General features: G+C 39.2%; 4 non-coding genes across 4 annotated transcripts; all 4 read right to left on the bottom strand.

Moving 5' to 3' along the window:
* Positions 1-1,683: 1,683 nt before the first annotated feature.
* On the bottom strand, positions 1,684-1,755 carry TRNAE-UUC (transfer RNA glutamic acid (anticodon UUC)). The gene has a single exon. It is a non-coding gene; the product is annotated as a tRNA-Glu (tRNA).
* A 2,449-nt stretch (positions 1,756-4,204) lies between these two features.
* TRNAE-UUC (transfer RNA glutamic acid (anticodon UUC)) lies at positions 4,205-4,276 on the bottom strand. The gene has a single exon. It is a non-coding gene; the product is annotated as a tRNA-Glu (tRNA).
* A 1,189-nt stretch (positions 4,277-5,465) lies between these two features.
* On the bottom strand, positions 5,466-5,537 carry TRNAE-UUC (transfer RNA glutamic acid (anticodon UUC)). Its single transcript has one exon. It is a non-coding gene; the product is annotated as a tRNA-Glu (tRNA).
* A 1,189-nt stretch (positions 5,538-6,726) lies between these two features.
* On the bottom strand, positions 6,727-6,798 carry TRNAE-UUC (transfer RNA glutamic acid (anticodon UUC)). The gene has a single exon. It is a non-coding gene; the product is annotated as a tRNA-Glu (tRNA).
* Between the last annotated feature and the right edge of the window lie 6,124 nt (positions 6,799-12,922).

Genomic DNA, 12,922 nt, shown 5'->3' with positions numbered 1-12,922 from the left:
CTTGATGTTAATGCAAGGTGCATTGAATCTAATTTTTTGACATGTTTGCAAGACATGACTTCATTGGAAGGTCCTGGATTGGTAAAAAACTAATCTATCTGCATATAATCCTCAAGGGACGCTTTCTTGTGCTTTAGGCAGAAGCGACAATTTCCATTTCAAGCAAAAGTCATTTTTCCCTGCCAAATAATAACATTTTGTTTATTGAATGTTGATGTGTTCTTTAGAAAAGTCCTGTTCTGTGCACATAAAATGTTACGTGTAGTAAATTCTCTCATCCAGGATGTATTGGAATACGATGTTTATTTCTATAATCTGACTAGGAGCAATCTTCAATCCAGTGCGGATAGAATAGTAAACCGGAGACATTAACTTATATGGGTGAGATTAAAATGTGACTAAAGAAGAAAAGCTAAGGACAATTCCCATACCGGGAGTCAAACCCAGGCCGCCTGGGTGAAAACCAGGAATCCTAACCGCTAGACCATATGGGAAGCTCTGTCACCTTTTCTCTAGAGTGGGTAACACAAGACAACCAAAAGTTCTTGGCATTTTGAAAGGTTTCCTAAAATGATTTGTTTTCACCTCTATGTCTGAAAAAACAGGAATCCTAAATGCCAGACCAAGTGAAAAGCTTAACTTATTTTGACACGGATCGGTTGACATAAGGAGAAGGTTGCCTGAAGATTATGCAAGAAAAGGAAGCTCTTGCAAAAAGGCATTATCCTCTTTGGAGCGGGGTTAAACATTGAGCTATGTTTGGGAGCTCACAAACTCCACACTTCGCAAGATTCTTCATACATCTTCTGGAATAAATATATCACAGCACTGCATTGATAGGCTGCTTTAGGTCAAGAAAAGAAAGCCACCAAGCATGATGTTCTACCACCTGAGTGAAAAATCAAGAAGAACCTTAAGCAATACGCCAAATGCAAGCCCTTGCCATGCCTGGTTAAATGGTAAATCGTTTAGCTTCTCTGGAGAATCTTTTGATTGACTGATTTTCCCATATAATGAAATCCTGGCATTTTTGGAGACCTTTTGGCACCTTTGCCGTCATGTTCCTTGTGTCCAAAAGATACTTGGGAGTAAAATCTGTCACCAAAAAGAAAGGTTTTGGCAACCTTGCGGAAGCTAAAAGTACCCGTTCTAAAGTGCTCTTGGAGGAAGTAAGTTTTTGCAAAGGTGGCGTGGCCTTCTTTGATATCAGCAATATGCCTTAAAAGGGTTTAAACGAGTAAAACTATTAGAGCGTCAGTGTCTTGATGTTAATGCAAGGTGCATTGAATCTAATTTTTTGACATGTTTGCAAGACATGACTTCATTGGAAGGTCCTGGATTGGTAAAAAACTAATCTATCTGCATATAATCCTCAAGGGACGCTTTCTTGTGCTTTAGGCAGAAGCGACAATTTCCATTTCAAGCAAAAGTCATTTTTCCCTGCCAAATAATAACATTTTGTTTATTGAATGTTGATGTGTTCTTTAGAAAAGTCCTGTTCTGTGCACATAAAATGTTACGTGTAGTAAATTCTCTCATCCAGGATGTATTGGAATACGATGTTTATTTCTATAATCTGACTAGGAGCAATCTTCAATCCAGTGCGGATAGAATAGTAAACCGGAGACATTAACTTATATGGGTGAGATTAAAATGTGACTAAAGAAGAAAAGCTAAGGACAATTCCCATACCGGGAGTCGAACCCAGGCCGCCTGGGTGAAAACCAGGAATCCTAACCGCTAGACCATATGGGAAGCTCTGTCACCTTTTCTCTAGAGTGGGTAACACAAGACAACCAAAAGTTCTTGGCATTTTGAAAGGTTTCCTAAAATGATTTGTTTTCACCTCTATGTCTGAAAAAACAGGAATCCTAAATGCCAGACCAAGTGAAAAGCTTAACTTATTTTGACACGGATCGGTTGACATAAGGAGAAGGTTGCCTGAAGATTATGCAAGAAAAGGAAGCTCTTGCAAAAAGGCATTATCCTCTTTGGAGCGGGGTTAAACATTGAGCTATGTTTGGGAGCTCACAAACTCCACACTTCGCAAGATTCTTCATACATCTTCTGGAATAAATATATCACAGCACTGCATTGATAGGCTGCTTTAGGTCAAGAAAAGAAAGCCACCAAGCATGATGTTCTACCACCTGAGTGAAAAATCAAGAAGAACCTTAAGCAATACGCCAAATGCAAACCCTTGCCATGCCTGGTTAAATGGTAAATCGTTTAGCTTCTCTGGAGAATCTTTTGATTGACTGATTTTCCCATATAATGAAATGCTGGCATTTTTGGAGACCTTTTGGCACCTTTGCCGTCATGTTCCTTGTGTCCAAAAGATACTTGGGAGTAAAATCTATCACCGAAAAGAAAGGTTTTGGCAACCTTGTGGAAGCTAAAAGCACCCGTTCTAAAGTGCTCTTGGAGGAAGTCTGTTTTTGCAAAGGTGGCGTGGCCTTCTTTGATATCAGCAATATGCCTTAAAAGGGTTTAAACGAGTAAAACTATTAGAGCGTCAGTGTCTTGATGTTAATGCAAGGTGCATTGAATCTAATTTTTTGACATGTTTGCAAGACATGACTTCATTGGAAGGTCCTGGATTGGTAAAAAACTAATCTATCTGCATATAATCCTCAAGGGACGCTTTCTTGTGCTTTAGGCAGAAGCGACAATTTCCATTTCAAGCAAAAGTCATTTTTCCCTGCCAAATAATAACATTTTGTTTATTGAATGTTGATGTGTTCTTTAGAAAAGTCCTGTTCTGTGCACATAAAATGTTACGTGTAGTAAATTTTCTCATCCAGGATGTATTGGAATACGATGTTTATTTCTATAATCTGACTAGGAGCAATCTTCAATCCAGTGCGGATAGAATAGTAAACCGGAGACATTAACTTATATGGGTGAGATTAAAATGTGACTAAAGAAGAAAAGCTAAGGACAATTCCCATACCGGGAGTCGAACCCGGGCCGCTGGGTGAAAACCAGGAATCCTAACCGCTAGACCATATGGGAAGCTCTGTCCCCTTTTCTCTAGAGTGGGTAACACAAGACAACCAAAAGTTCTTGGCATTTTGAAAGGTTTCCTAAAATGATTTGTTTTCACCTCTATGTCTGAAAAAACAGGAATCCTAAATGCCAGACCAAGTGAAAAGCTTAACTTATTTTGACACGGATCGGTTGACATAAGGAGAAGGTTGCCTGAAGATTATGCAAGAAAAGGAAGCTCTTGCAAAAAAGCATTATCCTCTTTGGAGCGGGGTTAAACATTGAGCTATGTTTGGGAGCTCACAAACTCCACACTTCGCAAGATTCTTCATACATCTTCTGGAATAAATATATCACAGCACTGCATTGATAGGCTGCTTTAGGTCAAGAAAAGAAAGCCACCAAGCATGATGTTCTACCACCTGAGTGAAAAATCAAGAAGAACCTTAAGCAATACGCCAAATGCAAACCCTTGCCATGCCTGGTTAAATGGTAAATCGTTTAGCTTCTCTGGAGAATCTTTTGATTGACTGATTTTCCCATATAATGAAATGCTGGCATTTTTGGAGACCTTTTGGCACCTTTGCCGTCATGTTCCTTGTGTCCAAAAGATACTTGGGAGTAAAATCTATCACCGAAAAGAAAGGTTTTGGCAACCTTGTGGAAGCTAAAAGCACCCGTTCTAAAGTGCTCTTGGAGGAAGTAAGTTTTTGCAAAGGTGGCGTGGCCTTCTTTGATATCAGCAATATGCCTTAAAAGGGTTTAAACGAGTAAAACTATTAGAGCGTCAGTGTCTTGATGTTAATGCAAGGTGCACTGAATCTAATTTTTTGACATGTTTGCAAGACATGACTTCATTGGAAGGTCCTGGATTGGTAAAAAACTAATCTATCTGCATATAATCCTCAAGGGACGCTTTCTTGTGCTTTAGGCAGAAGCGACAATTTCCATTTCAAGCAAAAGTCATTTTTTCCCTGCCAAATAATAAAAAAATTTCATTGAATGTTGATGTGTTCTTTAGAAAAGTCCTGTTCTGTGCACATAAAATGTTACGTGTAGTAAATTCTCTCATCCAGGATGTATTGGAATACGATGTTTATTTCTATAATCTGACTAGGAGCAATCTTCAATCCAGTGCGGATAGAATAGTAAACCGGAGACATTAACTTATATGGGTGAGATTAAAATGTGACTAAAGAAGAAAAGCTAAGGACAATTCCCATACCGGGAGTCGAACCCGGGCCGCCTGGGTGAAAACCAGGAATCCTAACCGCTAGACCATATGGGAAGCTCTGTCACCTTTTCTCTAGAGTGGGTAACACAAGACAACCAAAAGTTCTTGGCATTTTGAAAGGTTTCCTAAAATGATTTGTTTTCACCTCTATGTCTGAAAAAACAGGAATCCTAAATGCCAGACCAAGTGAAAAGCTTAACTTATTTGGACACGGATCGGTTGACATAAGGAGAAGGTTGCCTGAAGATTATGCAAGAAAAGGAAGCTCTTGCAAAAAGGCATTATCCTCTTTGGAGCGGGGTTAAACATTGAGCTATGTTTGGGAGCTCACAAACTCCACACTTCGCAAGATTCTTCATACATCTTCTGGAATAAATATATCACAGCACTGCATTGATAGGCTGCTTTAGGTCAAGAAAAGAAAGCCACCAAGCATGATGTTCTACCACCTGAGTGAAAAATCAAGAAGAACCTTAAGCAATACGCCAAATGCAAACCCTTGCCATGCCTGGTTAAATGGTAAATCGTTTAGCTTCTCTGGAGAATCTTTTGATTGACTGATTTTCCCATATAATGAAATGCTGGCATTTTTGGAGACCTTTTGGCACCTTTGCCGTCATGTTCCTTGTGTCCAAAAGATACTTGGGAGTAAAATCTATCACCGAAAAGAAAGGTTTTGGCAACCTTGTGGAAGCTAAAAGCACCCGTTCTAAAGTGCTCTTGGAGGAAGTAAGTTTTTGCAAAGGTGGCGTGGCCTTCTTTGATATCAGCAATATGCCTTAAAAGGGTTTAAACGAGTAAAACTATTAGAGCGTCAGTGTCTTGATGTTAATGCAAGGTGCACTGAATCTAATTTTTTGACATGTTTGCAAGACATGACTTCATTGGAAGGTCCTGGATTGGTAAAAAACCAATCTATCTGCATATAATCCTCAAGGGACACTTTCTTGTGCTTTAGGCAGAAGCGACAATTTCCATTTCAAGCAAAAGTCATTTTTTCCCTGCCAAATAATAAAAAATTTTCATTGAATGTTGATGTGTTCTTTAGAAAAGTCCTGTTCTGTGCACATAAAATGTTACGTGTAGTAAATTCTCTCATCCAGGATGTATTGGAATACGATGTTTATTTCTATAATCTGACTAGGAACAATCTTCAATCCAGTGCGGATAGAATAGTAAACCGGAGACATTAACTTATATGGGTGAGATTAAAATGTGACTAAAGAAGAAAAGCTAAGGACAATTCCCATACCGGGAGTCGAACCCGGGCCGCCTGGGTGAAAACCAGGAATCCTAACCGCTAGACCATATGGGAAGCTCTGTCACCTTTTTTCTAGAGTGGGTAACACAAGACAGCCAAAAGTTCTTGGCATTTTGAAAGGTTTCCTAAAATGATTTGTTTTCACCTCTATGTCTGAAAAAACAGGAATCCTAAATGCCAGACCAAGTGAAAAGCTTAACTTATTTTGACACGGATCGGTTGACATAAGGAGAAGGTTGCCTGAAGATTATGCAAGAAAAGAAAGCTCTTGCAAAAAGGCATTATCCTCTTTGGAGCGGGGTTAAACATTGAGCTATGTTTGGGAGCTCACAAACTCCACACTTCGCAAGATTCTTCATACATCTTCTGGAATAAATATATCACAGCACTGCATTGATAGGCTGCTTTAGGTCAAGAAAAGAAAGCCACCAAGCATGATGTTCTACCACCTGAGTGAAAAATCAAGAAGAACCTTAAGCAATACGCCAAATGCAAACCCTTGCCATGCCTGGTTAAATGGTAAATCGTTTAGCTTCTCTGGAGAATCTTTTGATTGACTGATTTTCCCATATAATGAAATGCTGGCATTTTTGGAGACCTTTTGGCACCGTTGCCGTCATGTTCCTTGTGTCCAAAAGATACTTGGGAGTAAAATCTATCACCGAAAAGAAAGGTTTTGGCAACCTTGTGGAAGCTAAAAGCACCCGTTCTAAAGTGCTCTTGGAGGAAGTAAGTTTTTGCAAAGGTGGCGTGGCCTTCTTTGATATCAGCAATATGCCTTAAAAGGGTTTAAACGAGTAAAACTATTAGAGCGTCAGTGTCTTGATGTTAATGCAAGGTGCATTGAATCTAATTTTTTGACATGTTTGCAAGACATGACTTCATTGGAAGGTCCTGGATTGGTAAAAAACTAATCTATCTGCATATAATCCTCAAGGGACGCTTTCTTGTGCTTTAGGCAGAAGCGACAATTTCCATTTCAAGCAAAAGTCATTTTTTCCCTGCCAAATAATAAAAAATTTTCATTGAATGTTGATGTGTTCTTTAGAAAAGTCCTGTTCTGTGCACATAAAATGTAACGTGTAGTAAATTCTCTCATGCAGGATGTATTGGAATACGATGTTTATTTCTATAATCTGACTAGGAGCAATCTTCAATCCAGTGCGGATAGAATAGTAAACCGGAGACATTAACTTATATGGGTGAGATTAAAATGTGACTAAAGAAGAAAAGCTAAGGACAATTCCCATACCGGGAGTCGAACCCGGGCCGCCTGGGTGAAAACCAGGAATCCTAACCGCTAGACCATATGGGAAGCTCTGTCACCTTTTCTCTAGAGTGGGTAACACAAGACAACCAAAAGTTCTTGGCATTTTGAAAGGTTTCCTAAAATGATTTGTTTTCACCTCTATGTCTGAAAAAACAGGAATCCTAAATGCCAGACCAAGTGAAAAGCTTAACTTATTTTGACACGGATCGGTTGACATAAGGAGAAGGTTGCCTGAAGATTATGCAAGAAAAGGAAGCTCTTGCAAAAAGGCATTATCCTCTTTGGAGCGGGGTTAAACATTGAGCTATGTTTGGGAGCTCACAAACTCCACACTTCGCAAGATTCTTCATACATCTTCTGGAATAAATATATCACAGCACTGCATTGATAGGCTGCTTTAGGTCAAGAAAAGAAAGCCACCAAGCATGATGTTCTACCACCTGAGTGAAAAATCAAGAAGAACCTTAAGCAATACGCCAAATGCAAACCCTTGCCATGCCTGGTTAAATGGTAAATCGTTTAGCTTCTCTGGAGAATCTTTTGATTGACTGATTTTCCCATATAATGAAATGCTGGCATTTTTGGAGACCTTTTGGCACCGTTGCCGTCATGTTCCTTGTGTCCAAAAGATACTTGGGAGTAAAATCTATCACCGAAAAGAAAGGTTTTGGCAACCTTGTGGAAGCTAAAAGCACCCGTTCTAAAGTGCTCTTGGAGGAAGTAAGTTTTTGCAAAGGTGGCGTGGCCTTCTTTGATATCAGCAATATGCCTTAAAAGGGTTTAAACGAGTAAAACTATTAGAGCGTCAGTGTCTTGATGTTAATGCAAGGTGCATTGAATCTAATTTTTTGACATGTTTGCAAGACATGACTTCATTGGAAGGTCCTGGATTGGTAAAAAACTAATCTATCTGCATATAATCCTCAAGGGACGCTTTCTTGTGCTTTAGGCAGAAGCGACAATTTCCATTTCAAGCAAAAGTCATTTTTCCCTGCCAAATAATAACATTTTGTTTATTGAATGTTGATGTGTTCTTTAGAAAAGTCCTGTTCTGTGCACATAAAATGTTACGTGTAGTAAATTTTCTCATCCAGGATGTATTGGAATACGATGTTTATTTCTATAATCTGACTAGGAGCAATCTTCAATCCAGTGCGGATAGAATAGTAAACCGGAGACATTAACTTATATGGATGAGATTAAAATGTGACTAAAGAAGAAAAGCTAAGGACAATTCCCATACCGGGAGTCGAACCCGGGCCGCTGGGTGAAAACCAGGAATCCTAACCGCTAGACCATATGGGAAGCTCTGTCCCCTTTTCTCTAGAGTGGGTAACACAAGACAACCAAAAGTTCTTGGCATTTTGAAAGGTTTCCTAAAATGATTTGTTTTCACCTCTATGTCTGAAAAAACAGGAATCCTAAATGCCAGACCAAGTGAAAAGCTTAACTTATTTTGACACGGATCGGTTGACATAAGGAGAAGGTTGCCTGAAGATTATGCAAGAAAAGGAAGCTCTTGCAAAAAGGCATTATCCTCTTTGGAGCGGGGTTAAACATTGAGCTATGTTTGGGAGCTCACAAACTCCACACTTCGCAAGATTCTTCATACATCTTCTGGAATAAATATATCTCAGCACTGCATTGATAGGCTGCTTTAGGTCAAGAAAAGAAAGCCACCAAGCATGATGTTCTACCACCTGAGTGAAAAATCAAGAAGAACCTTAAGCAATACGCCAAATGCAAACCCTTGCCATGCCTGGTTAAATGGTAAATCGTTTAGCTTCTCTGGAGAATCTTTTGATTGACTGATTTTCCCATATAATGAAATGCTGGCATTTTTGGAGACCTTTTGGCACCTTTGCCGTCATGTTCCTTGTGTCCAAAAGATACTTGGGAGTAAAATCTATCACCGAAAAGAAAGGTTTTGGCAACCTTGTGGAAGCTAAAAGCACCCGTTCTAAAGTGCTCTTGGAGGAAGTAAGTTTTTGCAAAGGTGGCGTGGCCTTCTTTGATATCAGCAATATGCCTTAAAAGGGTTTAAACGAGTAAAACTATTAGAGCGTCAGTGTCTTGATGTTAATGCAAGGTGCACTGAATCTAATTTTTTGACATGTTTGCAAGACATGACTTCATTGGAAGGTCCTGGATTGGTAAAAAACTAATCTATCTGCATATAATCCTCAAGGGACGCTTTCTTGTGCTTTAGGCAGAAGCGACAATTTCCATTTCAAGCAAAAGTCATTTTTTCCCTGCCAAATAATAAAAAATTTTCATTGAATGTTGATGTGTTCTTTAGAAAAGTCCTGTTCTGTGCACATAAAATGTTACGTGTAGTAAATTCTCTCATCCAGGATGTATTGGAATACGATGTTTATTTCTATAATCTGACTAGGAGCAATCTTCAATCCAGTGCGGATAGAATAGTAAACCGGAGACATTAACTTATATGGGTGAGATTAAAATGTGACTAAAGAAGAAAAGCTAAGGACAATTCCCATACCGGAAGTCGAACCCGGGCCGCCTGGGTGAAAACCAGGAATCCTAACCGCTAGACCATATGGGAAGCTCTGTCACCTTTTCTCTAGAGTGGGTAACACAAGACAACCAAAAGTTCTTGGCATTTTGAAAGGTTTCCTAAAATGATTTGTTTTCACCTCTATGTCTGAAAAAACAGAAATCCTAAATGCCAGACCAAGTGAAAAGCTTAACTTATTTGGACACGGATCGGTTGACATAAGGAGAAGGTTGCCTGAAGATTATGCAAGAAAAGGAAGCTCTTGCAAAAAGGCATTATCCTCTTTGGAGCGGGGTTAAACATTGAGCTATGTTTGGGAGCTCACAAACTCCACACTTCGCAAGATTCTTCATACATCTTCTGGAATAAATATATCACAGCACTGCATTGATAGGCTGCTTTAGGTCAAGAAAAGAAAGCCACCAAGCATGATGTTCTACCACCTGAGTGAAAAATCAAGAAGAACCTTAAGCAATACGCCAAATGCAAGCCCTTGCCATGCCTGGTTAAATGGTAAATCGTTTAGCTTCTCTGGAGAATCTTTTGATTGACTGATTTTCCCATATAATGAAATGCTGGCATTTTTGGAGACCTTTTGGCACCTTTGCCGTCATGTTCTTTGTGTCCAAAAGATACTTGGGAGTAAAATCTGTCACCAAAAAGAAAGGTTTTGGCAACCTTGCGGAAGCTAAAAGTACCCGTTCTAAAGTGCTCTTGGAGGAAGTAAGTTTTTGCAAAGGTGGCGTGGCCTTCTTTGATATCAGCAATATGCCTTAAAAGGGTTTAAACGAGTAAAACTATTAGAGCGTCAGTGTCTTGATGTTAATGCAAGGTGCATTGAATCTAATTTTTTGACATGTTTGCAAGACATGACTTCATTGGAAGGTCCTGGATTGGTAAAAACTAATCTATCTGCATATAATCCTCAAGGGACGCTTTCTTGTGCTTTAGGCAGAAGCGACAATTTCCATTTCAAGCAAAAGTCATTTTTCCCTGCCAAATAATAACATTTTGTTTATTGAATGTTGATGTGTTCTTTAGAAAAGTCCTGTTCTGTGCACATAAAATGTTACGTGTAGTAAATTCTCTCATCCAGGATGTATTGGAATACGATGTTTATTTCTATAATCTGACTAGGAGCAATCTTCAATCCAGTGCGGATAGAATAGTAAACCGGAGACATTAACTTATATGGGTGAGATTAAAATGTGACTAAAGAAGAAAAGCTAAGGACAATTCCCATACCGGGAGTCGAACCCGGGCCGCTGGGTGAAAACCAGGAATCCTAACCGCTAGACCATATGGGAAGCTCTGTCACCTTTTCTCTAGAGTGGGTAACACAAGACAACCAAAAGTTCTTGGCATTTTGAAAGGTTTCCTAAAATGATTTGTTTTCACCTCTATGTCTGAAAAAACAGGAATCCTAAATGCCAGACCAAGTGAAAAGCTTAACTTATTTTGACACGGATCGGTTGACATAAGGAGAAGGTTGCCTGAAGATTATGCAAGAAAAGGAAGCTCTTGCAAAAAGGCATTATCCTCTTTGGAGCGGGGTTAAACATTGAGCTATGTTTGGGAGCTCACAAACTCCACACTTCGCAAGTTTCTTCATACATCTTCTGGAATAAATATATCACAGCACTGCATTGATAGGCTGCTTTAGGTCAAGAAAAGAAAGCCACCAAGCATGATGTTCTACCACCTGAGTGAAAAATCAAGAAGAACCTTAAGCAATACGCCAAATGCAAACCCTTGCCATGCCTGGTTAAATGGTAAATCGTTTAGCTTCTCTGGAGAATCTTTTGATTGACTGATTTTCCCATATAATGAAATGCTGGCATTTTTGGAGACCTTTTGGCACCTTTGCCGTCATGTTCCTTGTGTCCAAAAGATACTTGGGAGTAAAATCTATCACCGAAAAGAAAGGTTTTGGCAACCTTGTGGAAGCTAAAAGCACCCGTTCTAAAGTGCTCTTGGAGGAAGTAAGTTTTTGCAAAGGTGGCGTGGCCTTCTTTGATATCAGCAATATGCCTTAAAAGGGTTTAAACGAGTAAAACTATTAGAGCGTCAGTGTCTTGATGTTAATGCAAGGTGCATTGAATCTAATTTTTTGACATGTTTGCAAGACATGACTTCATTGGAAGGTCCTGGATTGGTAAAAAACTAATCTATCTGCATATAATCCTCAAGGGACGCTTTCTTGTGCTTTAGGCAGAAGCGACAATTTCCATTTCAAGCAAAAGTCATTTTTCCCTGCCAAATAATAACATTTTGTTTATTGAATGTTGATGTGTTCTTTAGAAAAGTCCTGTTCTGTGCACATAAAATGTTACGTGTAGTAAATTTTCTCATCCAGGATGTATTGGAATACGATGTTTATTTCTATAATCTGACTAGGAGCAATCTTCAATCCAGTGCGGATAGAATAGTAAACCGGAGACATTAACTTATATGGGTGAGATTAAAATGTGACTAAAGAAGAAAAGCTAAGGACAATTCCCATACCGGGAGTCAAACCCGGGCCGCTGGGTGAAAACCAGGAATCCTAACCGCTAGACCATATGGGAAGCTCTGTCCCCTTTTCTCTAGAGTGGGTAACACAAGACAACCAAAAGTTCTTGGCATTTTGAAAGGTTTCCTAAAATGATTTGTTTTCACCTCTATGTCTGAAAAAACAGGAATCCTAAATGCCAGACCAAGTGAAAAGCTTAACTTATTTTGACACGGATCGGTTGACATAAGGAGAAGGTTGCCTGAAGATTATGCAAGAAAAGGAAGCTCTTGCAAAAAGGCATTATCCTCTTTGGAGCGGGGTTAAACATTGAGCTATGTTTGGGAGCTCACAAACTCCACACTTCGCAAGATTCTTCATACATCTTCTGGAATAAATATATCTCAGCACTGCATTGATAGGCTGCTTTAGGTCAAGAAAAGAAAGCCACCAAGCATGATGTTCTACCACCTGAGTGAAAAATCAAGAAGAACCTTAAGCAATACGCCAAATGCAAACCCTTGCCATGCCTGGTTAAATGGTAAATCGTTTAGCTTCTCTGGAGAATCTTTTGATTGACTGATTTTCCCATATAATGAAATGCTGGCATTTTTGGAGACCTTTTGGCACCGTTGCCGTCATGTTCCTTGTGTCCAAAAGATACTTGGGAGTAAAATCTATCACCGAAAAGAAAGGTTTTGGCAACCTTGTGGAAGCTAAAAGCACCCGTTCTAAAGTGCTCTTGGAGGAAGTAAGTTTTTGCAAAGGTGGCGTGGCCTTCTTTGATATCAGCAATATGCCTTAAAAGGGTTTAAACGAGTAAAACTATTAGAGCGTCAGTGTCTTGATGTTAATGCAAGGTGCATTGAATCTAATTTTTTGACATGTTTGCAAGACATGACTTCATTGGAAGGTCCTGGATTGGTAAAAAACTAATCTATCTGCATATAATCCTCAAGGGACGCTTTCTTGTGCTTTAGGCAGAAGCGACAATTTCCATTTCAAGCAAAAGTCATTTTTTCCCTGCCAAATAATAAAAAATTTTCATTGAATGTTGATGTGTTCTTTAGAAAAGTCCTGTTCTGTGCACATAAAATGTAACGTGTAGTAAATTCTCTCATGCAGGATGTATTGGAATACGATGTTTATTTCTATAATCT

This window comes from Pelobates fuscus, chromosome 3 (genome assembly GCF_036172605.1).
Source record: "Pelobates fuscus isolate aPelFus1 chromosome 3, aPelFus1.pri, whole genome shotgun sequence".
Classification (NCBI taxonomy): Eukaryota; Metazoa; Chordata; class Amphibia; order Anura; family Pelobatidae; genus Pelobates; species Pelobates fuscus.
Note: the sequence above shows the minus strand (reverse complement) of the source record. Positions and strands in the feature narration are given on the sequence as shown.